Consider the following 26,729-nt stretch of genomic DNA (forward strand, 5'->3'; position numbering starts at 1 on the left):
TGGGGCGCCCCTCAGCGCCCCCTGATCGCCCAGGCACCGTGGTGCATTGCGCCACTAGAGTCAATGGCCGAGCCGGGCCTGCCCCTCAGATAACTGCTGGTGAAAACTCATGCCATCAGGACTGAAAATGAAGTACTTAGATTGCCCCGATGAGCATGCGGGTGGTGGTCAAAGAGAACTCCGGAAGCTCACATTTGTTTGGAAATATTTATTTGAATAGGAGACCAGTGAACCGTAGAATTTCAGAGTTGGAAGGGACACCAAGGGTCATCTATTCCAACCCCCTACAATACAGGAATCTCAGCTAAAGCATCCATGACAGGTGGCCATCCAACCTCTGCCTTAAAATTCCAATGAAGGAGAGTCCTCAATAGGGTGATGACTTTTTTACAACCTCATTTCCCTGTATCATAATTCGATGAGCTTTCATTAAAGATTAGATAAAATCTTACTTTCAAAGAGATTTGATTTAAAAAAAACCTCACGCACAAAATGATTTTAAAAAATTTATTTATCAGTTTTTTGACCATTTTTGAAGTCACTGTAAGCAGATATAAAATTGAACCCAAGCTTTAGAGTCACATATTTACAACATTATATAGGGTTTTCAAACACACAAGGAAGCTTTTTTTAGCTGCAGTAACAGTATAGACGATGTTTTGCTACCTCTCCTGTAGGTTCTTTTCCCAGCATGTTCAGCAGGGTCTGCTGGCTGAGTTTTGAGGTCCCAAAAGGGGGCTTTTACCTTGCACAGGTGTGACATTTGTATACCCTATGTTGCTAAGAACACTCCCATTGTGGAATGTGGTGTTGTGTCCAAATTTGATACGAAATATATAGAGAACTAGCTGACCCGGCCACACGTTGCTGTGGTTCTTTCCTGTGATTCCCCCCACCCACCCTGTCCCGATCCATGACGTATCCTGCCCCTCCTCCCTCCACCCCGGCTCATCCCTGTGTTTCGGTAGGATACCCTTCCCTCTGTTGTCCCTGGGGAGTGTTGGCCCCTCCCCCCTGTATCTCCATACCTTGGCCCCCCACCCTTCGAAAAGGAACTGTTAGGTTCTGGGTTCTATTTCCCAGAATGCACTTTTGTCTGAACCCTCTGTTGTCCCTGGGGAGTGTTGGCCCCTACCCCTGGTATCTTCCTACATTGGTCCCCAGCCTTGGAGAAGGAGCTGTCAGTTTCTGGGTTCCATTTCCCAGTATTTACTTTTGTCTGAGCCCTCTGTTGTCCCCTCCCCCCTGTGTCTCCATACATTGGCCCCTGCGCACGCATCGTGAACATTTCTATATATTTAGATTAAGGATCGGGGGTGATGATGCACCCTGGGACACAGAGAACTACTTAAAGAATCCCAACCCGGGGGGGGGGGGTCAAATAGCGAAGCCCCACAGCCCTGTAGCAACAGACAGGCCCAGACAGAAGAAGGGGAATCATATGGGCCACTTGGCGTGGGCCTCCGAATCCAAAGGGGGCCTCGGTCAGCATATTCACAATCAGTAAAATGGAAAAAAGTAACAAAAGGGTTAAAAACAGGGTCACATTATCTACCTGGCCCTGGCCTCTGTCTGGCCCTGCAAGGGCCTGGCAACAGAAGGTGCGTTCTCAAGCAACCGAGTTGTTCAGTTCCATAAAAAACCCAGGAAGTGGCAAGGGGAAGGTAGGGGATTGTAAATCGAGGGGGTTGGAATTGGGCATTGCAAATATCTTAGGACTTAAACTGGGGAGAGAAAGTGCATGGTTGTTTTTTTAAAAAAAAGACGCGGAGGGTTGCATTCAGTCGTAGTATATGTGAAATGGAGGGTAATAGCCCCCCTTGAGATCCCCCTGAGCCTCAGAGTCCCCCTGAGTTGAGGCGAGATACTGTGGAGAGGGCAGGTTTCATCCCTGTGTCTCCCCCCCCACCCTGTTCTGACCCATTACGTATCCCTGCCTTCTATTCATTGGATCTTGTTGCTGGAAAAGGCCTGTTTTCAGTTGAAACAAAATAAAAAAATTCCTTCCAGCAGCACCTTAAAGACCAACTAAGGTGCTGCTGGAAGGAATTTTTTTGTTTTGACTACGTCAGACGTTGTGACTAATCCCTGTGACTGCCCCCACGTGTCCCGATCCATGATCTATTCTGTTTGTCCCCCCCCCTCCGTGACCGGCGTATCTCATGACGTTTTGAAGGATGGTATTTATTTTTGTCTTGTGGTTATTTGGTGGGGGATTGGGGGGGTAGTGGTGCTAAATTGTAAAGTAAAAACCCCTTGCCGTGCCCCCAAGTGCGTTGCTGTGGGTTATCTACCCCCCTCAGCCTACATCAGCCCATGACCTATTTGGGCTTCTCCTCCCCCCACCTCCCACCCAGGGCTCCATTTGGGATAGTATTTAAAGGGCTGTAGACCTGAGGCCTAGTCTGTAAAATGGAGCCTTGGCCTCCTGTTTTACAGGATCTCGTGGCAGAGGCGGGGTTTGTGGGTGTGGCGCGTTGTTGTGCCTAATCCCTGTGACTGCCCCCATGTGTCCCGATCCATGATCTATTCAGCTGGTTCCCCCCCCCCATGACCGGTTTTGAAGGATGGTATTTATTTTTGTTGTCTTGTGGATTTTGGGGGGGGGGGTAGTGTTGCTAAATGGTAAAGTAAAAACCCCTTGCCATGCAGGGGCCTACATAAATCAAAGGCCATGCTGCGGCCTGTGCCAACCCCCTCCACCCAGGCAGGCCCCGACCTCCACTTGGAAATGTTGGTTTTTTGGTGGGGGTTTTTTTGGGGGGTAGTGGTGCTAAATGGTAAAGTAAAAACCCCTTGCCGTGCCCCCAAGTGCATTGTTGTGGCCCCCCCCCCCGGGCCTGTCAGGGGCCTACATAAAACAAAAGCCTAGTGGTTGGTCTGATAATGGCCGCCTTGGTTTTCAGTTGTTTGGTTGATGATGATGTCATTTGGTTTGTGGGTGTGGCTTAGATTTCTCAGGAAGGGAAGGGGTGTACTGTGGGAGGAATTCCACTTGAGGGCGCTGTTTGACTTTGTGGAAAAGCGGGTCAAATCCTGCCAAGGTGTGTGATTTGAGGTTTTTCATGTCCCCTACAACCCTCGGGGAGTGGCCTGGATCGCTGTGTCAAAATTTCAGGACAATCGGTCAAGCGGTTACGGAGAACATAGCGGCCGGCAATTTCAAGATTTTTACATTTTTATATATATAGATTGTTAATACAATTTTATAAAATGGTAAAACGGCATACAAAAAAATTAAAAATGGTTTGTGTGTAACCTTTTTAAATATTTCAATGGAATATACCTCATTTTAGTCATTAATAGGCAAAAGTTCATCCATTTGTGCTACAGGAAATAATAATTTTTTGGGGGGGGAATGAAAAAGTCATCACCCTAGTCCACAACCTCCCGAGGGAGACTGTTCCACTGTCAAACAGCTCTTACTGTCAGAAAGGTCTCCCTGGTGTTCAGTTGGAATCTCCTTTCTTGGATCCATCGATTCAGATCCTGCCCTCTAGAGCGGGAGAAAACAAGCTTGCTCCCTCTTCCATGTGACTGACAGCCCTTTAGATATTTGAAGACGGCTATCATACCTCCTCGCATTCTCCTCTTTTCCTGGCTAAACATCCCCAACTCCCTCAACCGTTCCTCATAAGGCTCACTCCCTCTCCCAGTGAATGAATTTCAGCTTTTGAAAGAATTGAGCATGATAATATCAAACAGAAATCAACAGTGGATTATACGTGAATGGCTCTTGGAGAAGGGAGAAATGAGGAACAATATATACAAACTAGTGTTGTTCAGCCCGTTTAGAAAACGGGCGCTAGAGGATATGTGAGAGGGAGCACTCTCTATCTCTATCTCGCTCGCTCTCGCTCTGCTGCGGGGCGCGCCAGGAACGCAAGTAAACAAACTCGCTATCCCGTCGTGCCCCGCAGCTGAGCGCAGAGAGGGAGGGAAGGCCGTGGTCTCGCCGCTCCTCTCACGGGCTCCTCCATCGAGTGTGCGAGGGGAAGGCGCGAGGGGAGGCGGAGTCCGGCGCCTGGGCCTAGCCGCCTCCCTCAGCCATAGTGCGCTTCGTCGCGGGCTTCGCCTACGACGACGACAGGGAAAGCCTGGCCGCCGGAGCCGCAGCAGCAGGAGCCGGAGCCCAGGGACTGGGAGGCTTCGGCGGGGGTGACCGGCTGCCCCATCAGCAGGAGCGCCACTACCAGCTCAAACGGGAGGCGACAGGAAGGAGACCTGTCCTCGCTGGACGCACACACGTGCGCGCTCCCCCCCGCCAACGCTCAGTCCAGCCAGGAGCGGCGGTTGGCAGCCGCAGGGAAACGGTAGGTGGGGGGGAGAGCGCGCCCGTGTGTGCGTCCTGTCTCTCCGTCCAATCCCTGTGTCTCTGGGGTACATGCGCAGTACCCCAGGGACACACGGGACAGCTTGGACGCAGGGACAACTTGGACTTTATTATATAGGATAAGGATTACAAGGAAAGACCAATAAGATATAAATATGCAAACTAACTTAAACATGTCACTCAGAATGGATACAAGATTAAAATTAAATGAATGACAACCATTACTGGATCCTATATTGGCCCGCTTAAACCCCATCAGCCACCTAGTTAAATATTTCTGCATTATTCTCCACTGTCCCAGTTACGCTGTCTTTCAGTTTAAGAGAAGAATGTAGCTAACAAACCACAGCGATATTCCAGGAATCAGGTTCCTCTGCACTTCGATGGATGATACTAGAGATCACTCCAGGATATGGAATCCAGGAAAAGGCAACTTCATACACATGTGGTGGTCCTGTGAAAGAGTTAAGAAATATTGGGAGGATATATATAATGAGATCAAAAAGATTCTTAAATATACAATTAAAAAGAAGCCGGAGGCATTCCTGTTGGGAATGGTGGGGAAAGATGTTGCGAAGGATGATGTGAAATGGTTCCTATATGCGACTACAGGAGCGAGGGTAATTCTAGCTCAGGTCTGGAAACAAGAGCTAATTCCATCAGCAGAAGACTGGAGAAGGAAAATGGTGGAATATATGGAAATTGCAAAACTAACATCGAGAATAAGACAGCAAGGCAGCGGGGTGTACATGAAAGAATGGGGAAAATTTATAGCATATATAGATAAGATAGTTGAAACAAAATAACATCTTAAATAAGAAATTACTCAGAGAAGGAAACAAACCCACAACAGCAAATTAGAAATCTTTATTGGACATACAGATAGAAAATACAAGTACAATGTATAGTAAAAAAAATATTAAATACGCATATATATATTTTTATATATACAAAAAGAGGATTAAACAAGAAAATATAAGTACAAAAAGAAAGAGGATGAAGGTTTTAAAAAACGATATGAAGAATGTTGAAAATAGACTGAAACGATAAGGAATGTTACACCGCGCAACAAACACATGAATATAAAAACAGCAGAAGAAAGTAGAAAGAGAATTTGTAAAGATAATGAATGTAATGAGCCCAAATGTTTGATAATGGAATACAGTGGTGCCTCGCTAGACGAATTTAATTCGTTCCACGGGTCTTTTCTTATAACGAAAAAATTCGTCTAGCGAATCCCATAGGAATACATTGAATTTTTTTGAATTTTTTTTTTGCCCATAGGAACGCATTAATTGAATTTCAATGCATTCCTATGGAAAACCGCGATTCGCTAGACGAAAACGAATTTGTCTAGCGAGGCAACCTCCGCTAGAAAAAACTTTCGTTAAGCGAAAATTTCGTTAAGCAGGGCATTCGTTAAGCGAGGCACCACTGTATGTGGTATGCGAAAACTAATAAAAAATAATTTTAAAAAAGTCAAACAAAGAATTAGTCCAGGTAAAAAGTAAAGAAAAATCAAATCGTGAAATCTGAACCTGAAGCAGGGATAAATCAATCAGAGCTGATTGTGGGAATGGGAATTAAAAGCAATAAATAAATAAATATATGCATGCAAATAAACACTTTCAACTCATTGCAGCCTTGAAATAATAATTTTGTGCAATAATAATTTTATTTATATTATTATTTATATGCCGGCCAGCTACTCTGGGTGGCTCCCAACAAAATATTAAAAATACAATTGGTCACTGAAATAGATTCTGCAAAGAGGCCCTGAGCAGTGGTGGCAGGCCTCCAAGTAAACTGGGTTGCCTGAAGGCATTTTTGCAGCGGACAGTTTGCAAGAGAGGCCGCCGACTCCCTGGGTTCTCGGCAACTCTCAATTTTCTATGCACAATCATTCCCTGAGCGGCTCTTGCAGCTCACTGTGGAACTAATGTCATACTTTGAAGGACTTTGGAAAGAGGCAAATTGGATTTGTTAGAGTTAGGGAATAAAATACGTCGTCAGTTCTGATTATCTTAACTCCAATCACGAAGGGGAAATTGTCTTACTCTGAGAGTCAAAGATTCTTCATTAAAAAGCTCTTCTCCCCCCCCCCCACCTTCAATAGAGGAAGGCTTCCCTATTGTGACTAATAGCACAGTGGAGGGGGAGCAATGTTCACAAGGAATATGGGGGGAGGGGTTCCTGTAAATCAAATGAAAATGCCCCCCCTCCATAACTGCTATTAACTTTTTTAAAGCATAGATGTTGCTGATGACTATTCCTAGGTTGTACTCAACTGGGATTAAAGGTAAAGGTAAAGGTACCCCTGACCATTAGGTCCAGTCGTGGACGACTCTGGGGGTGCAGCGCTCATCTCGCTCTATAGGCCGAGGGAACCAGCGTTTGTCCGCAGACAGCTTCCGGGTCATGTAGCCAGCATGACTAAGCCGCTTCTGGCGAACCAGAGCACGGAAACGCCATTTACCTTCCTGCTGTAGCGGTACCTATTTATCTGCTTGCACTTCAATGTGCTTTCGAACTGCTAGGTGGGCAGGAGCTGGGACCGAGCAATGGGAGCTCACCCCGTCAAGGGGATTCGAACCGCCGACCTTCTGATCAGTAAGTCCTAGGCTCTGTGGTTTAGACCACAGAGCCACCCACATTCCTGGGTTTAATTCAGTTTTAATTTAGTTTAATTCAACTGAGATTAATTCAATTTTTAACCTGAGAACAATTTAACGCAAGAGGGATGAGATGAAGGGTTCCATGGCTTTTGGGGGGAATTCACAGGAACTCAGTTCCAGCACCTCTCCATTCCCATTCTAAGAGAACAAAGAGGTATTCATGGAGAGTTCTGGCACCTCTTTTTTTTTTTAGAAAAATAGCACAGAAGTGTTCCCTTCTGTAATCTGTTTCACTTTGTGGCACCACAGGTTTTTTCTTCTCTCTTCCCTTCCCCCTTCAGGGGACCACCAGGGATCCGTGGAGAGTCCAGGAAGTCGGGACCAAGGCTCTCTGAGGGACAAGCAGCCCAGGATGCTAGCGTCTTGCAACATCCTTTGGAAGGTGGTGCTGGTGCTCAGGAAGCAGTGCAGAACCTTGGGGATGCTGAGAGTGCAAGGTTCCCAGATGAATGGTTTGAAGGGTCGGGCCAGAGTGCTCAGGAGGGGGCGGTGCCGGAGGAGACAGCACCGGCTCCTCAGCTGAGCAGTTCGGGTGGAGAGGGTGCTCCACCAGCCCCATCAACCCAACAGTGGAGGGGGGGGGGGAAGAGTCGCGAGGAGAGAAGGAGATTCAAGGCGCCAAGGGTGTTTTGCTGGCGAAAGTCCCGACGGGCGATGCTTCTGGATTCTGATTCGGACTATGACAGTCATGGATTTTGATGCTCTGTTTTGTACCTATGTATATAATAAAACTCTGTAAAAACCAGCGCTCACTGGAAGGACAGATCGTGAAGCTGAGGCTCCAATACTTTGGCCACCTCATGAGAAGAGAAGAATCCTTGGAAAAGACCTTGATGTTGGGAAAGATGGAGGGCACAAGGTGAAGGGGACGACAGAGGACGAGATGGTTGGACAGTGTTCTCGAAGCTACGAACATGAGTTTGACCAAACTGCGGGAGGCAGTGGAAGACAGGAGTGCCTGGCGTGCTCTGGTCCATGGGGTCACGAAGAGTCGGACACGACTAAACGACTAAACAACAACAACAAAAGCCAGCCACAGAATTGGAGCGCTTTACTCGTGAGAAGGCAACCAGCATCATTACACTTCCCCTCTCCTTAATCTCTCCCACTATAACTGTTATGTATTCAGTGGTCTGTGTTTGCCTGAGCTTGAGTCTGGACTGGGGATTCTGAACCCCTGTGTTCTGATTCGATACATGATATCCAATCGCAGAACATTTCAGGATTTGGGCCACTGCCATTGGCCCTTAAACTCTGAGTTATGATTTGCAGCTTGGGAATTTAAACAGCCAATAACATTGGGAGTGGGAGTGGCCCAGGTCTTCAGAAATGTATATAAGCAGTTCTGCTAGTTTAATAAAATGTCTTGCCGCTATCACTGTGTCTTGCTTCGTGTGAACCCACTTACACGTCCATAACCACAACCACAAAACTATCTTGGAGTTAGCAATTCCGTACTTGGAAATGCTGGTAAATAAGGCTGGAAGCACAGTTGCTCCCAATTAGCAAGGGTTAGGGTTGTGATGAAATTTCTCAGAAGGCATTTTTTTCTGAAAACATTTCTGATTATTTCTTTTCTTTTCCACCACCACCCACTGGGCGAGGGAGGCATTTTGTGGTTCACCTCAGGAATCAAAATGTTTCAGTTTGTCCCTCGCTGTGAAGTAGCTCAGGCTAAAGTCACCCCAAAAACTCCATCGCTAAGCAGAGATTTGAACTCGCACCTTCCTGTTCCAAGTAGAATCATAGAATTGTAAGGTTGGAAGGGACCCCCAAGGCTCATCTAGTCCAACCTCCCGTGAGGCAAGTAAAACGCTACCTGCTTCCTACATGTAAATAGCAATCATGTTGCCCTGTGCATTCATTTCATCAGCTAGGTTATGAAATAAAATGGGGGTTGGGTGTGTATTTTGGGGGGGGGTTAAGAAAAGGACAATTTTTTGCTAAGCTCAGGCTGCTATTTCCAAAGCAGGAGTCAGCCACATGTTGCAATAGCAGAAACTGGTTGTGCCCTTTCCTCTGAACCATAATTGCATCAAGGGGGAATAAACTGAATCAGAACTAAGCGCTGTCCGCGGTCACCAGTATTAAGCAAAATAAAGCCATTTGAGTTTCATCTGTGGGGGGGATAAACAGAGACATCAAACCTTCTTAGCGCCAGGCCAATTTTTATTCAAACCATCACAGCTGCCTTAAAGAGAGACATTTCCCTGCTGACTTTCCCAGCCTCCCATTTCTCACTCTTTGAATCTATTCTGCTGCGATGAATTGATCTCTCAAGAGGAACGAGGTATTTAACTTAAGCTGCAGCTGAGATGCTGTTGGACTGAGCAGCGGAAAAGGACTTTCTGAGGTCGGTGGGCCTGGATGGACCCAAGAGCCATGCAAAGGGTTCTTTGAATACGCTCAGGCTTCCTTGCCTCACTTCCCATCACATTGTGTCTTCCAAGCCTCTCTCAAAAAGCCAATCTTGTTCTTTCAAATTGCAACCTGCAAATGGAAAGAAAGATGTTTATTTGCATGGACAGTTTAGGAGAAAAAGAACAGGGTGCTGGACTAGATGGGCCATTGGGCGGATCCAGCAGGCTCACAGCTGCAAATGAGTCCCAGTTTCGAATCTCGCTTCTGCCATGAATTCACTGAGTACCCTAAGGTGAACATCTCTCTCTCTCCCCCTCCCTCCCTCCCTCCCTCTCTCTCTCCCCCCCCCTCTTCCCCATCTGCAATATGGGGGAGGGGAAACAGCATGGTGCTGATAATGCCAGGGTTCAATCCTGCATTTAGGGACGGGTGCAGATTCCTGCACTGTAGGGGGTTGGACTAGATGATCCTCAGGGACCCTTCTAACTCTACAGTTCTAGGATTCTTTTTTTTCTTTTTCTTTTTGATAATAATTTTTTGATTTCCCAAAGATAACAAAAAGTAAAAAAACTATAACAATAACAATTCATAAACAAAAACAAAACAAATTAACTTCCCTCTAGTCCCTTCCTTGGTTCTATTACTTATCGATATACCACATGCCCATTGTTCAGTTTAAAACCTATTTAAATTACTTATTATCATAACAAAATTACAACTAATTTTTTAAAACCCTGCTAATGTATTAAACCTGTGTACAATGCTTCTGTATATATGCAATAAAGGTCTTCCATTCTTCTTTAAATTCATTGTCGTCTCTTCCTCTTAGTTTCATTGTCAGTTTTGCCATTTCAACATATTCCATTAAGTTAACTTGCCAATCTTCTTTAGTTGGGACACAGTTCTATGAATCTATGATCTTACAAGATGGTTTTAAGGCAGAGATGGAGAAAGAGATCTCTCTTTCTTCCAGTGACAATCGATTTGAGGCAGCTTGGTCTGTGCTCAGGGATGGTAATGATGACCCATTTAAAGCTTTTTTACTCTTCAGCCAATAGGGCAACCAGACCAGCTTAAAGAGCATTTAAACAAAAAACCACTCTACCATCAGTCTTACAATCTAAAGCTACAGATGTTCCTATATCAACCAGCTGAGTAAGGTTGTCAAGTGAGCAAGATAAAATAGACTCATTTGTGCCTGTGCCTTTAACGGCACTTTGTGTGCAGAAATTTTGGGGGGCATGAAATAAAGACAAACCCCCTGTGAATATGTGGAGATCAAGATGCTGCTAAAGGCACAGGAGCAGTTACCAGTAAGTAAGTTGGCAACCATTTCAGGAAGGCATACTATAAGGAAGGAAACAGGTGTAGCAATGTGACTTCGGTTGAATGTGGCGAGAGTCTGTGGAACGCCCCCCCCCCCATTCTGCATTTGCTTTTTTCTCTTAAGGCTCGTAGATCTATATGCAAAGATGGTTTTCATATCAAGATGTGCAAATGTTGATTTGCCTTTGCTTTTTCTAGCTAGCATGAACCATAGCTAGGAAAGCAAATATGCTTCATTTAGATTGGCATTGTAACAGTTCCTTTCTCCCCCCCCCCCCCCCGCTTCTGTCACGTTGCTCACTCAGAAACGGAGAATGCTGTTTTAATAAATGAAAAATTATGTCAGGACAAGGAGAGTTCCAACAGCCTAACAAAGCGAAGTCATGGATTTGCATGCTGGAAAAATATATAATATAAGTTGAGTGTGAAGACTTGAAAACTTGTAAGTAGATTCTCTTGGTGGAAAAGTCTGCTGTCTGCCTGAGAAAGTCTCCCTGGAATGTTTCTAGCTGCTACATGGTTTAGGTTGCATACAGATTATTATTATTATTATTATTATTATTATTATTATTGAATTTATTGGATTTATATACCGCCTTGTACCCGGAGATCTCAGGGTAGTTCACAGAATAAAATCAAGATATAACACCACAAAATACATAATAATAAAAAACAGCAACCCAATAGCCCCACCCCCACCCAAAAAACACATTTTAAAAGGGCATAAGATGTAAAAGTGTATAATGCAGGCGCCAGGCGAACTTCCCTGGGGAGAGCATTCCACAGACGGGGAGCCACTGCAGAGAAGGCCCTGTTCTCGTGTTGCTGCCCTCCAGACCTGTCGAGGAGGACGAACATGAAGGAGGGCCTCAGAATATGATCTCAGGGTCTGGGTTGGTTCATATGGAAAGAGGTAGTCCTTGAGGTATTGCGGTCCTGAGCCGTTTAGAATCATAGAATCATAGAGTTGGGAGAGAGCACAAGGGCCATCCAGTCCAACCCCCTGCCAAACAGGAAACATCATCAAAGCATTCCTGACATATGCCTGTCAAGCCTCTGCTTAAAGACTCCAAAGAAGGAGACTCCACCACACTCCTTGGCAGCAAATTCCACTGTCGAACAGCTCTTACTGTCAGGAAGTTCTTCCTAATGTTTAGGTGGAATCTTCTTTCTTGCAGCTTTCTTCCACCACACACACACACTCTCTCAGTTGTGTTTCAGAGACTTATACTTTCCTTAAAGAATCACTTGGATATCCTTTCTGTAGTTTGCCCCCTCTCACTCCAAGTGTAATGAGAGGAACAAATTAACTCAAGTCAACACACACAAAAATCTATCCCACTTCTCACTTGAAATCTGTTGGCAGACGAGTGGAGTCTGCATTAGCGTAAATAGCAATCCTGTATTAATCATGACATCAATGAAGGCCGGTTCCATTAACAAGAGTAGTTCCCTGGTTCGTGACCTGTTTGCTGAAGACGTCAGCTAAGGGAGAGTGAATGAAAAATGCCCTAGGTAGAGGTTAATGGCATGCTGTTGCAGTGGGATTTATTAATACATTGCAGCAGCAGGAGAGGAAAATGACCAGGTCAGAATTGGGACTAAATGGATTCTTTACATTCCATTCCTTTTTGGTTCCAAGAGATTGCTCTGTCAATGGGGCCCAGATGAGGGGAAGAGATCACTTCTGGCCAGCGACAAATGCACACTTTGCTGCCACATACACCCGGACAACACCATTACTGGCCCCAACAACATCCAACATACCATCTCAGGACTATTTCATTGCTCATCTTCTAACATTGTGTATGCCATCAAATGCCAACAGTGCCCTTCAGCTCTCTATATTGGACAAACAGGCCAACCCTACGCCAAAGGATAAATGGACATAAATCTGACATCAGGAACCATAAGACAGAGAAACCAGTAGGAGGACACTTCAATCTCCCAGGACATTCTATACAAGATCTCAAAGCAGCTGTTTTATTACAGAAAAAATTCAGAAACAGACTGGAAAGAGAAGTTGCTGAATTGCAACTCATTAGCAAGCTTAAAACCATGGAGCCACCTGGAATGAACAGAGACATAGGATTCTTATCTCATTATACATGATCAAGCTTTCCTTAGCACCTCAGCCCTTGCTTTCCCCCCGCAAGACCAATTGCAGTCATTAACAGTCGTTAACAATCATCAACAGGCTTACCACTCCTATCAGCCCATCACCCATTCCCATCACCCCCACCCCCACCCTCTGAATATATATAAGGGTCTGGTGACTTCTGTTTCAGTGTATCTGAAGAAGTGTGCATGCACACGAAAGCTCATACCAAAATAAAAACTTAGTTGCTCTTTAAGGTGCTACTGAAGGATTTTTTAATATTTTGTTTGGAGATTTTTGGTTTAGCAAAAAGGTGAGGTCGGGGGGGAGCATTCAGGACAGATAAAAGGAAGTATTTCTTCATGTGGCACTTAGTTAAACTATGGAACTCACTCCCGCAGGAGGCAGTGGAGGCCACCAATTTAGATGACTTTAAAAGTAAAAGGTAAAGGTAAAGGGACCCCTGACCATTAGGTCCAGTCGTGACCAACTCTGGGGTTGCGGCACTCATCTCGCATTATTGGCCGAGGGAGCCGGTGTACAGCTGCCAGGTCATGTGGCCAGCATGACAAAGCTGCTTCTGGGAGAACCAGAGCAGCACACGGAAATGCTGTTTACCTTCCCACTTGGAGCGGTACCTATTTATCTACTTGCACTTTGACATGCTTTCGAACTGCTAGGTTGGCAGGAGCTGGGACTGAGCAACGGGAGCTCACCCCATCGCAGGGATTCAAACCGCCGACCTTCTGATCGTCAAGCCCTAGGCTCTGTGGTTTAGCCCACAGCGCCACCTGCGTCCCTGACTTTAAAAGAGGATTAGACAAATTCATGGAGGAGGAGGAGGCTGTTGGTTGCTCCTAGTCAGGATGGCTCTTCTCTGCCTCCACAGCTGGAGGCAGAAATGCTTCTGGATGCCAGTTGCTGGAAGTCACAAGAGATGAGAGAACTCTTGCACTCTGATCCTACTTGCAGGTTTCCCATAATGGACAACTGGCCAGCCCCGGTGGGAACAGGATACTGGACTTGATTGGTCATTGGCCTAATCCAGCACGTTCTTCTTATGTTCTCATGACATGATAGAGGTGTATAAAACAATGGAGAAAGGGAGCAGACAAAAAGGTTTTCCCTCCTCTCATAACACGAGAAATTTATCTGCTGCAGGCAAAAACCAGGACTTGGCCACGCAGGGCCGTCTTAAGCGCCCCTCGCGCCGTGGTGCACCGGATCTCTCCGGCGCCCTCCCGCCCCGTTTCCCAGCGTGGTGGGAGGGCGGGCAGACACAGCGCGATCTCTCCGGCACCCTCCCGCCCCGTTCCCCAGCGTGGTGGGCGGGTGGGCGCAGCGCGCTGCGCGGCAGGCGGGCGGGCAGGCACAGCACGATCTCTCCGGCGCCCTCCCGCCCCGTTTCCCAGCGCGGTGGGCGGGTGGGTGCAGCGCGCAGCTGCACGGCGGACCGGCGGACCGCCGGCCAGCGGGCGGGCGCAGCTCGTGGTGCCCTCCTGGCAGGCCGGCGCCATGGTGCCCTGCGCCACCCAGCCTATACGTAGGGCCGGCCCTGTGGCCATGTCACATCACAGCTTCATACATCCTTTTGACTGGCACGTTTGGAAGCCATTCAGTGGTTTATGGTTGGCAGAAGGACTAGGCAAACTTTTTCAGCAGGGGGCCAGTCCAGTGTCCCTCAGACCTTGTGGGGGGCCGGACTATATTTTGAAAAAGAGGGGGTTAGTAAAATGAACAAATTTCTATGTCCCACAAATAAACCAGAGATGAATTTTAAATAAAAGCACACATTCTACTCATGTAAAAACACGCTAATTCCTGGACCGCCCGTGGGCTGGAATTAGAAGGTGATTGAGGCGGATCTGGCCCCCGGGCCTTAGTTTGCCTACCCATGGACTAGGCCAGGCATCCCCAAACTGTGGCCCTCCAGAAGTGAGCAGGGATGATGGGACCAGTGAGCAGGGATGATGGGAATTGTAGTCCAAAACATCTGGAGGGCCGAAGTTTGGGGGTGCCTGGACTAGGCATTGCAAGCTGCCAGAAGGTTTGTGCTGCTGTCCATGGTTCTGATTTTTCAGCAGGCTAACTGTTGAAGTCAACAGTCAGCAGCTTCTCTATATGCCACATTCGTTTGCAACCCACATTGACCAGTTTTTGCAGATCTCAAGTCAACAGGCATTATCCAGTGTGCAAGCGGAATTTGGGACCTAAAATCAACTTGCCAAGACAAAAGGATTTCTTCTTGATTAAAATGTCATGCCCCGACTACTTTCGGGACTGATTGATCCGAATGCTGGTGATTTAAGCATGTGCTTCTCTTTCCCATTGAAAATAAACTGCTTGGCTATGTTGTCCCCCAAATTTATCTAAAATGTGCAGGTTACTTCTCAAGTCTAACATCACACAACCCTACTCACATTTACTTAGAAGTAAGTTCTATTGGATTCAATGGGGCTTGCTCCCAGGTAAGTGGGGTTGGGATTGCAGCCTAATGTCTCCAAACTGTTTTAAAATAGAAAGTCATTTTAAAGACATAAACACATTAATTAGAAGCACACAGAATAGTCATTCATTGCTCCACAAAGCTTCTGGACTGTTAATTGGCTGATGCTAATAACCTTGGCCCTAATTAGCATTCCGTTTTGCATGGCATTAAATACCAAAAGGAAAAACACCTGGCAGAATAGAGGACTTTGAATGAAGGGCATGTGAAAAATCAATAGATAAAAACGTCACGATCTGGATTTGGTGCGAGTTATTCAGATACACTGATTGCAAAGGTCAAAATTAGGCATTTCAAGGGGATGAAAAACATTACAACAATTATTCAAAATGCTGTAATTGAAACCAGTTTGAGGAGTTCAGAATATACCCCATATTTATTTTATTCTCATGTGTGAATCACTTCCCTTACAATATCGCACAGAGATTTCACAATGAGAATGTCAGCCATTAAAAACAACTCCATAACCTCATATGTAAAAATTGCAACGATTTAAAAGACTGGCAGAGGTAAAAACAATTTTGGCATGTAAAGTATGTGCTCTGCCACAGAGCCTGTGGCCCCATTAAAGAGTCCCTCTGTACCCCACAACTCTGAACTTGAGCTGCTCGTTTATTTTTCTTACAAAATGGCACAGATATGTAAATCAGAAAAGGGAAATAACACTCTTTGAAAACTGCTGTTTTGAACAAACCCCATCCTCTTCTTTCAGGGTGAGGCTGGCTGGCTATAACTCTAGAAGATTCCTTTTCTAAAGAAGAAATGCACTTTTTTCTAAAGAAGAAATGCACTTTTAAATTATTATTATTATTATTATTATTACTACTACTACTACTACTACTACTATTGATTATTAGTATTATTTCATTGCAGCTGAATTATGCAGATAAAACACTTCAGAAATGTATCATTTAGCACACTTCAAAAGATTGTCATTTAAATGTATAATTAACGCACACACACACACATTTCCAAACAGATATACTTTTGCCCACATCATTAGACACTTCAGCATAAATGCTTCCATTAATTGGAGTAAATTGGGTGAAAATTAATACATGCTCATTAAAGGTGGGGGGAAATCCATGTAAAGTGCCAAATTCGTTTCAGCCCTGAGGTCTTTCTCGGCAGCTGTTTAACGGATGGCAATTTATTCTGTGTGTAAGGAGAGGGGGCTGAATTTGAAAGAAAATGGCACATGTTTGTTTGAACACAAACATTTTTCAGGTTGAGTTTGAGAATCCTTTGCCATGGAGGTAAATAAAGGTGGTTTTTTGCAGAGATAATAGCTGTGTGGCTGTTTTGCTGCAGTCTTGTTTTCACCTTCATTAATTAAATTTCCTGAACATGTAAATAAAGGGCGAAGGGAAGGATCCTGCATTCTGTAAATTCAGCAGAAGCTCTTCTATGGACATGTAGCTTTACACTCCTGGAGCACCTTTCACAAAATTTGCAACAAAAAAAGGCAGAGGGGTTAAAAGGATACATAAATCTGCAGCTGTCCCATATGGGGATCAAACCAGCGACCTTGCTGTTATCAGCACCACGCTCTAACCATACAGAATAAAAAAATGCAGCTCTAAAAATACAGAATAAAACGGTCCCATCAAAGCATTAACACTCAAACATACATAATTCAAACGTGGATTGAGTCATATTAAAACAGCACAGCAATTAAAGCAGGAGATTCAGGGTCAAGTGATCAAGGTGTGCCTTCAAACGCCAGCAGAAACAGATAAAAGGAAGTGCTTCTTCAAAACCATTGCCCATACTGATGGAGCCTCTGGTATTTCATCAAAGAATGCATTAGATAAAACCATGTGCAAGTGGTGAAAATGCCCTTTGAGCATGCTTTTAATACCCTGCTGTCCCCAAATTTGGACTAAAGATTGGAGAAGAGGTTTTTCTTCCGTCCACCCTGACACAGAAGACATATTTGCAGGTGGCTGAGAGATGCAAGGATTAGCTCTTCTGATTGCCATTTCATCCCATCACGTCAGGCTATGGCAGTGTTCTTGATGCAATGACATAAAGAGGAGGTCTCTTGGATCAAGGGTTCACAGACCAGCATTCTGTTTCCAGCAATGTAACATGTTCAGCTGACATCCTTTTCCCACCCCCCCTCCTGCTGAAACAACAACAAATGCCCTGCCTGCTCAAAACTAGCACAACAGTAGACCTAGAACCTTTCTTCTTGAAATGCTAGATTTTTCCTTGCAGAGAGTTTTCTTTCTTTCCTTTTTTTGGGGGGTGGGGGTGGGGAAGAGACTAGGTATTAATATGTAACTCTTATGCTAACTCTCTTTGCATGGCATTGAAGAGAGATTAGAAGTATATATTTACAACACAAAATTGCGGTTTGGTATTCCAGGACCGCCGTATCTAACACAAGGCAGCCATTATTGCATGATTATACTGTTTGCTTTTTTTGTTTTACTTTGTAAGCACTGCATGCTGTTTTCACACTGAATGTTCGTTTCCCTGCTTTACAGTGCTAATGTTTGTTGTTTGTTGTTGTTGTTTAGTCATTTAGTCGTGTCCGACTCTTCGTGACCCCATGGACCAGAGCACGCCAGGCACTCCTGTCTTCCACTGCCTCCCGCAGTTTGGTCAAACTCATGTTGGTAGCTTTGAGAACACTGTCCAACCATCTCGTCCTCTGTCGTCCCCTTCTCCTTGTGCCCTCCATCTTTCCCAACATCAGGGTCTTTTCCAGGGAGTCTTCTCTTCTCATGAGGTGGCCAAAGTATTGGAGCCTCAGCTTCACGATCTGTCCTTCCAGGGAGCACTCAGGGCTGATTTCCTTCAGAATGGATAGGTTTGATCTTATTGCAGTCCATCGGACTCTCAAGAGTCTCCTCCAGCACCAAAATTCAAAAGCATCAATTCTTCGGCGATCAGCCTTCTTTATGGTCCAGCTCTCACTTCCATACATCACTACTGGGAAAACCATAGCTTTAACTATGCGGACCTTTGTAGGCAAGGTGATGTCTCTGCTTTTTAAGATGCTGTCTAGGTTTGTCATTGCTTTTCTCCCAAGAAGCAGGCGTCTTTTAGTTTCGTGACTGCTGTCACCATCTGCAGTGATCATGGAACCCAAGAAAGTAAAATCTCTCACTGCCTCCATTTCTTCCCCTTCTATTTGCCAGGAGGTGATGGGACCAGTGGCCATGATCTTGGTTTTTTTGAGGTTGAGCTTCAGACCATATTTTGTGCTCTCCTCTTTCACCCTCATTAAAAGGTTCTTTAATTCCTCCTCACTTTCTGCCATCAAGGTTGTGTCATCTGCATACCTGAGGTTGTTGATCTTAATTCCGGCTTGGGATTCATCCAGCCACAATGTCTTTGCACTACTGCCAGTGTGGGAGGTAGTATTCTTCTGAATACCAGCTGCCGGGAATCACAAGTAGTTGGAGCCACGGTTACATTTAGGTCCTGTTTTCAGGTTTCCCATAGACATCTGCTTGGCCACCGTGAGGATAGGATCCTGGGTGGTCCATTGGCTTCATCCAACAGGGCTATTTTGATGCTCTTCTGAGAGTGCTGCTGCACTCCTGTTCTGGGCTCCTTAGGAGTATCTGATTGGCCACCATGAGAACAGGATGCTAGACGAGGTAAGAAGACTAGGGTTCTTCTTCTGCTCTTAAGAAGATGGATTAGACCAGGCACCCCCAAACTTCGGCCCTCCAAATGTTTTGGACTACAATTCCCATCATCCCTGACCACTGGTCCTGTTAGCTAGGCATCATGGGAGTTGTAGGCCAAAACATCTGGAGGGCCGCAGTTTGGGGATGCCTGGATTAGATCATATAAATATAATAATATAATAATAATGTTATTATTTATATGCCACCCATCTGACTGGGTTGCCACAGCCACTCTTGGCGGCTCCCAATAAAATATTAAAACATCCATTAAAAAACTTCCCTGAACAGGGCTGCCTTCAGATGTCTTCTAAAAGTTGTGTAGTTGTTTATCTCCTTGACATCTGATGGGAGGGCATTTCACAAGGAGAGTGCCACCACTGGGAAGGCCCTCTGCCTGGCTCCCTGTATCTTCACTTCTCACAGTGAGGGAACTGCCAGAAGGCCCTCGGAGCTGGACCTCAATGTCTGGGCTGAATGATGGGGGTGGAGATGCTCCTTCAGGTCTACTGGGCAGAGGTTGTTTAGGGCTTTCAAGGTCAGCACCAACACTTTGAATTGTGCTTGGAAACGTACTGGGAGCCAGTGAAGATCCTTTAGGACTGGTGTTATATGGTCTCAGCAGACGCTCCCAGTCACCAGTCTGGCAGCTGCATTCTGGATTAGTTGTCGTTTTTGTCGTTTCCAAGTCACCTTCAAAGGTAGCCCCATGTAGAGCGCATTGCAGCAGTCGAAATGGGAGATATCCAGAGCACGCACCACTCTGCCAAGACAGCATGCAGAGAGATAGGGTCTCAGCCGACATACTGGATGGAGCTGGTAGACAGTCGGCCTGGTTACATAGGAAGCCTGCGAGCAAGCTGCACCAGCTCCTCTACCCATGGCCTCTACTACCATATGGTCTAAAATTTTAAACCACAAAGACTAGACCCTATACCTCAAAGGAGTGGGAATGCGTGAGTGCCTGCAGGTCCTGTCCCTGCCTCCTACCACCTGGCTTAGGGCGGGAACCAGGCAGAGGGCCTTCTTGGTAGTGGCGCCCGCCCTGTGGAACACCCTCCCATCAGATGTCAAAGAGAAAAACGGCTACCAGATTTTTTGAAGAAATCTGAAGGCTGCCCTGTTTAGGGAGGCTTTTAATGTTTAATAGATTATTTTATTTCATTTTTCTGTTGGAAGCCGCCCAGAGTGGCTGGGGAAACCCAGCCAGATGGGCGGGGTATAAATAATATATTATGTTGTTGTTGTTGTGGATAGGAGGAGAGGATATATTGATTAAATATTATCCTTCCTCACTCACGTTAGTGAGCTTGTAGCAGAGCACATTCCCTTGTGCATCGCAGGAAGCTAGTTGGTAGAATCGTTAGCTTGTCCAGATTGGATTTGTTCCTGTTAAATCCCCCTTTAATTCCCTCTTTAAAAGAATGAAGACACAACAGTCTTCTCTTAAAGATAATAAGAAGTTTACTTACATTCAGTTCACAGCATGATCCCAAAGGCAGGCTTTAGCTTGTAGTTACAGAAGAGAGTGCAGGTTTATCCCATATGGAGATTGAGCCTATGTGTTGCTGGCTGAGAGCCAGCAGACAGCCAAAGAACATCAAGAGAGCAGCAACAAGAGAAGGGAAGATAGCTGCATCAGGGGCGTATGAAGGGGGTCGGGGGGGTCCTCCCCTGGTGCCATCCTGGGGGATGACAAGATGGCCCGCTGCCTCCCCCCAAATGCAGAGTTGCCAAGGGCGTGCTCGCGGCGCCCGTACGGATACAAGCGCTGCGCGCAGGGCGTCCATACAGGCTGCCACGCATGCGCCGTCCATACAGGCTGCTGCACATGTGCTGTCCATACGGGCTGTCGCTCAAGTGCCATCCATATGGGTTGTCGCTTGAGCGCAGTCCGTAAGGGCTCTGCGCATGCGCAGTCCGTACAGGTGCCCCTGGGTGCTGGAGAGGCTTCCTCCGCCACTGGGCTGCATGGCCAGCCCTTTTTGGGGGTCTCTCAGGGTCACGCCCATCTACCTGTTCACATGCAGGGGGAGGAAGCTTCAGACAGGTGTAGCAGGAAGTCCTCCTGGCTGGAGTAACATCCCCCTGTGTGTCCACTCTGGCCAAACAGGAAATGTTGTACTTGACTGCTACAGTGATGTTACATCCCACAAAAGAAGCACCATCTACGTTGCTGCTCCCAAAATTACCCTTCCTTAGTATCTTGCTATTTCTGTGCATTCCACGCCTGCAAGAGCGACATTGCTAGACTTCATAGAATCAAGCCAGAGCCATCAACCCTCAACTCCCTTCTGCTGACAAGGATGTTCCTCCAAACGGTGATTAAGCTGATTGCTTTCTTTGCCATCTGTTATGGCACAGTACGGCGTGTGACTTTGTCCTACAGAGAAGGCTGTGCTTCCCTTCGGCGATGCCGCAATTAGATTTTGGACTCAAAGGCTGCTTCTCTCTCTCTCTCTCCCAAGAATACCTCTGCCCCCAATCAACTTTTTCCTCATAAGGAACCATCAGCAGTGAAGGGAGCCAGGCTGCCAGAATTCCTAAATCAGTCCTTTGAAACAACCGCATGCTAATAAAGCCATAAAGCAGAAGGCAAGACAGGGAAGTGACCAGAAGCTGTTCAGGCTACTGCAGAGAGGCAAGTTGATTTGTATTCAAAGACTGTAAAATATAAAATATAAAATATAAATGTGGACAGGCCTCTTAAAGGACTTTCAGGCCAGATTCAGAAATGGCTCAGGTGCTGTTCAGAATTCACCTTGCATCATTAGCATTAGTTCCCTCACTTCATCTATAGCAGGCATCTCCAAACTCAGCCCTCCAGATGCTTTGGGACTACAATTCCCACCATCCCTGACCACTGGTCCTGTTAGCTAGGGATGATGGGAGTCCCAAAACATCTGGAGGGCCGAGTTTGTCCATGCCTGATCTATAGGTCCAGGGTGTTTTCATGCCTGCAAGTATTCATCATGGGTACTGTATTCATCGTGGGTACTGCATCATGGATACTGTAGTCATATGCCTGCTTGTTTTTATTTATTGAATTTATTGGACACAACTCAAAGGGACTTGAGAACCATAACAACTGGTCCCACAAATTTAGATTTCACTCAAAGTTGCACCATAATATAGACATCCCAGTCTTAAATTTGCATGATAATCTGTACTTTGGATATATCATTGCATCATCTGGGGAAATTATTGTGGTAATCTGCCTCCTCCCAGCTTCAGATTTTCAGGGCTCCCAGTTTCATTCTGTTTTAGATAGAATTTGGAGAGACAGAATTGATTTTTATATTTATGCATTTCTCCTCTGCTCTTGCCTTGAACTGTTGGCTTTATTGGTTGTTGAAATGTTTGACATGCCATTCTGAAACAATATGCGTGCTGGATTAGTTAGCAAAATGATGGGGTTTGTGTTATTGAAATGCTGTTCTTACAATTATTGATGTCTTTTATTTTTCCAGTTTCCTCTGTTTTACATATATACTTAAAACATAAAACCTTGTACATATCTCAGTCTTTCCTTAGCAGAGAACTACAGTAAATTTGCCCAAGATACTTAAACAGGGCAGGAGGAGGAGTATGGTGTCTCATGCATTGCTATTAAAAAGACAGAAAGGATCATATCATCATAAAGAAGGTAAGTAGTAACCAAAGCCCAAAATACAGTTTTAAGCATTGCAAATTCCTTGCAAAATTGCCCAATTATGTAATGTCCACGTAGAAATCTGAGCTTGAAAGTCATTTGTTCTTGAGAGCACAATATCCTAGACTTTGCTACAGCAACATGAAATGATTGGCCCTGTGAGATCTTTCCCAAACTTGGCTACTGTAAAATGAGCTGCAGTCAAAAGGCAACTTATGAGATCTTTGCTGTGCAATCTCTTGTTAGCACCAACAAAAAGATCTAGTCGCACCAACTGAGGTATCTTGTCAACCTGGGTGATGAGCTTGAAATGGTCCGAGGTGAAGATCCACAAATCACTTTTAACCTTAACTCTTTGATGTTAGCAGCAGTGTGTGTTTTTTCGGGGGGGGGGGTATGCATACTCCTAAACATTTTGGGAATCTAATGGGAGAAGAAACTAAAAATATTACAATTTTTAGTTTCTTCTCTAACACAGTGAATCGTCAGCTCCGTTGCTGCTCCTGATGGCAGCCTCATTTCCTGTCTCAGGTGTTTCCTGAGTCTCAGACGGAAGCGAGCATTTGATGTGTGAAGTAGGAGTTAGAATCTAGCATGGTGATTGGTCAGTTTCGTTGTTACCACCTCCGATGGCGACGTCATTTCTTTTCCGGGTGTTTCCTGAGTCTCAGACAGAAGTGAGCGTTTAATGTGTGAAGCAGTGTGGAATGTGGATGCGTACTGACGGAAGACAGGAAGATGTTAGTGCACACAACTTCATGCCAATGTGCTGTGTAACATGAGGTAATGCATGTTGTTTGTACTTTTATCCATTTACTGTATTTATTTTTCCTGATTTGAACTATAAAATGGTGATTTTCTTGAGTCAAAATGAGAGTACCCCTGAACATTTTTTCTTCCAATAAGCTCAAGGTGATGTTCTCCTCCCTCCATGTTTCATTCTCAAAACAACCCTGTGAAGTAGGTTAGGCTAAGAGATGGTGACAGGCTCAAGGTCATCCAGTGAGCTTCATGGCTGAGTGGGGATTCAAACCTTGGTCTCCCCGGCCATAGTCCAACACTCTAACCGGTATGCCATGCTGGCTTGTCTGGATGGAGGACCAGGAGATGGGTGAAGAAACTAATCCACAATTTACATTTGTTGCTCCACCTTTTGTCTCTGCCCTGCGCACTACTGGCATCTTGGAAGATTGTTCAAAAGAATACGGGATCTTTGGAGTGAGGTTATACACACACTCCGGGGATAAAGGGAGAAAGAAAGAGAGGAAGGAAGGAAGGAAGGAAGGAAGGAAGGAAGGAAGGAAGGAAGGAAGGAAGGAAGGAAGGAAGGAAGGAAGGAAGGAAGGAGGCTCCACTGCTTTGAGTTCATGTCCATTCTCCATATCATTTTAAAACTTTCAGTAGAGCTAATGTCTATTTCTGTTCATAAGGTGTAAATACTTGAAACCGATGCTTCTTCAGATTCTCGTGCTTGGAACGTTAAGGACTCAAATGGGGTTAAAGGTCTTGCTGCTTGACTCTTTACAAAGTGTGTTGTCAGGGAGATGTTTTGAAACGCTGAGATGTTCTGCTATTCATTGTCATGGCTGATTTACTTTTTATGGGCTGCGAGATACTTTAGAGTGTAATCTTTTGTGGAGAAGCACCATTGGGGATCAGGTGATGATCCTATGAAATAAGTGATTGTGTAAAGTGAGGTCTTGAGAGAGTCCTGAACTTCCCAGGAGGCGAGATGTAGCTTGTGTAATTCAATTCCCTGCCCTGCCTGAGGTTGCAATATTTGGCAAAACAATTAGATATGTAGAAAGAAACCCAACTGACAAACATTTGCAAACTGTGTTTGAGCTTCTTCCAAAAAAACAAAACAAATCCAACAACCCTCAAATGGTCAATTTGAATTAGTCTCCTTAATCTAACTTAATTTATCTTGACTAAGAAAACCAATACTGTGCTTCCTGCATGAGGCTACGTGAGGTTTCGCTACTGTCCATTGTACATACTGAACCAGAATTAAATCCCTGAGCCAATGGCTATTATTATTATTATTGTGCTCATTCAGGAAGCTGGGACAGAGCCCAGATTTACAGCCAACCATCAGTTACAAGAGGCAATTGCTGTGATCTCTGCACGTCCAAAAGCTTCAGCCACCTTGGCAATTTTGAGACAGAGCTGTGAAAATCTGTGTTTCTAGCCCTGTGCGGTTTAAGACTACAGTTCCTTGCACAGGCTCGTGACAAAAATTTGCACAGATTTGGAATCATTGCATGGGGAGTGTACAAAATTTGACAAGATAGAGCAGGCATAGGCAAACTCAGCCCTCCAGATGCTTTGGGACTACAACTCCTATCATCCCTAGCTAACAGGACCTGTGGTAAGGGATGATGGGAGTTGTAGTCCCAAAACATCTGGAGGGCTGAGTTTGCCTATGCCTGGGGATAGAGGTATAAAATTATTCATGGTTTGGAGAAAGTGGATAGGTGAAGTGGATACGTTGCTGGCCTCTAAATCCTATCAGTCACAGCCAGCATGATCAATGGTCAGAGATGACCACATTTTAAAAGGGCATAGCTCATAGGACAGGCATCCCCAAACTTCGGCCCTCCAGATGTTTTGGACTACAATTCCCATCATCCCTGACCACTGGTCCTCTTAGCTAATGATCATGGGAGTTGTAGGCAAAAACATCTGGAGGGCCGCAGTTTGGAGATGCTGTCATAGGATGTCAATCAAATCAATTAAAGGTCTGGTTACAAAGGAATGGTTTTGCCTGGTGCCTAAAGGTGTATAACTTCCCTGGGGAGAGCATTCCACAAATGTGGAGCCACTGCAAAAAAGGCCTATTCTCGTGTTGCCACCCTCCAGACCTCTCGAGGAGGAGGCACGGAAAGAAGGGCCCCAGAAGACGATCTCAGGGTCCGGGTAGGTTCATATGAAAAGTGGTGGTCCTTGAGGTATTGTGGTTCTGAGCTGCTTAAGGCTTTAAAGGTCAAAACCAGCACTTTGAATTCTGCCTGGAAACTAATTGGTAGCCAGTGCGGTTGGAACGTAATCGGTGTAATGTGCTCAAACCTCCTTGCTCCAGTGAGCAACTTGGCCGCTGAATTCTGCACTAGCTGAAGTTTCCGAACCATCTTCAGAGGCAGCCCTATGTATAACACATTGCAGTAATCTAGTCTAGCGAAATCTAGAGGGCCACAGGTTCCTTGTCTGTATCCTAAGAATTGGTGATATCAGAAGAGGGAAACATCCAAGCATATGAAGCCACCGCTGTATGACTGGATCATCTCGAGATATTCCAAAGTCTCCAGAGTTTTGTCAATGACATGTTTTCCCATTCCATCCTGGAATCCATCTGTATTTATCCCATTTGCATCACCATCCAAACACTTGAAGTCACTATCCTCCTTAATCCTAATATTATGGTGTTTGGAGAGAGCTTGGCTCCTATAATGAGGCAAACAGTGGAATGATTCACTGGTGACTGAGCAGGCTGTTGCTCACTGATAGCAGAACATTGACATTATACAGTTCGCTCCCACAAGAGGTGGTGATGGTGATGGATTTGAGTGGCTATAAAAGGAGATTAGACAAATGCATGCAGGATAAGGCCATCTGTAGCTACTAGCCACAGTGGCTATGTACTCTTTCCACTGTCAGAGTCAGTAAAAGGTAAAGGTAAAGGGACCCCTGACCATTAGGTCCAGTCGCAGACGACTCTGGGGTTGTGGCACTCATCTCGCTTTACTGGCTGAGGGAGCTGGCGTACAGCTTCCAGGTCATGTGGCCAGCATGACTAAGCCGCTTCTGGCGAACCAGAGCAGCACACGGAGATGCTGTTTACCTTCCTGCCGGAGCGGTACCTATTCATCTACTTGCACTTTGATGTGCTTTCAAACTGCTAGGTTGGCAGGAGCTGGGACCGAGCAACAGGAGCTCACCCTGTCGCGGGGATTCGAACCGTCGACCTTCCAACTGGCAAGCCCTAGGCTCGGTGGTTTAGACCACAGCGCCGGCCGCGTCCCGTCAGAGTCAGCAGGCCACCGAATACTAGTTGTGGAGAACTGTGCAGGTGAGGAGAGCACTGTTGTACGTTTCCGGGCACAATTCAAAGTGTTGGTGCTGACCTTTAAAACC

Source organism: Zootoca vivipara, chromosome 11 (assembly GCF_965207765.1).
Source record: "Zootoca vivipara chromosome 11, rZooViv2.hap1.1, whole genome shotgun sequence".
Classification (NCBI taxonomy): domain Eukaryota; kingdom Metazoa; phylum Chordata; class Lepidosauria; order Squamata; family Lacertidae; genus Zootoca; species Zootoca vivipara.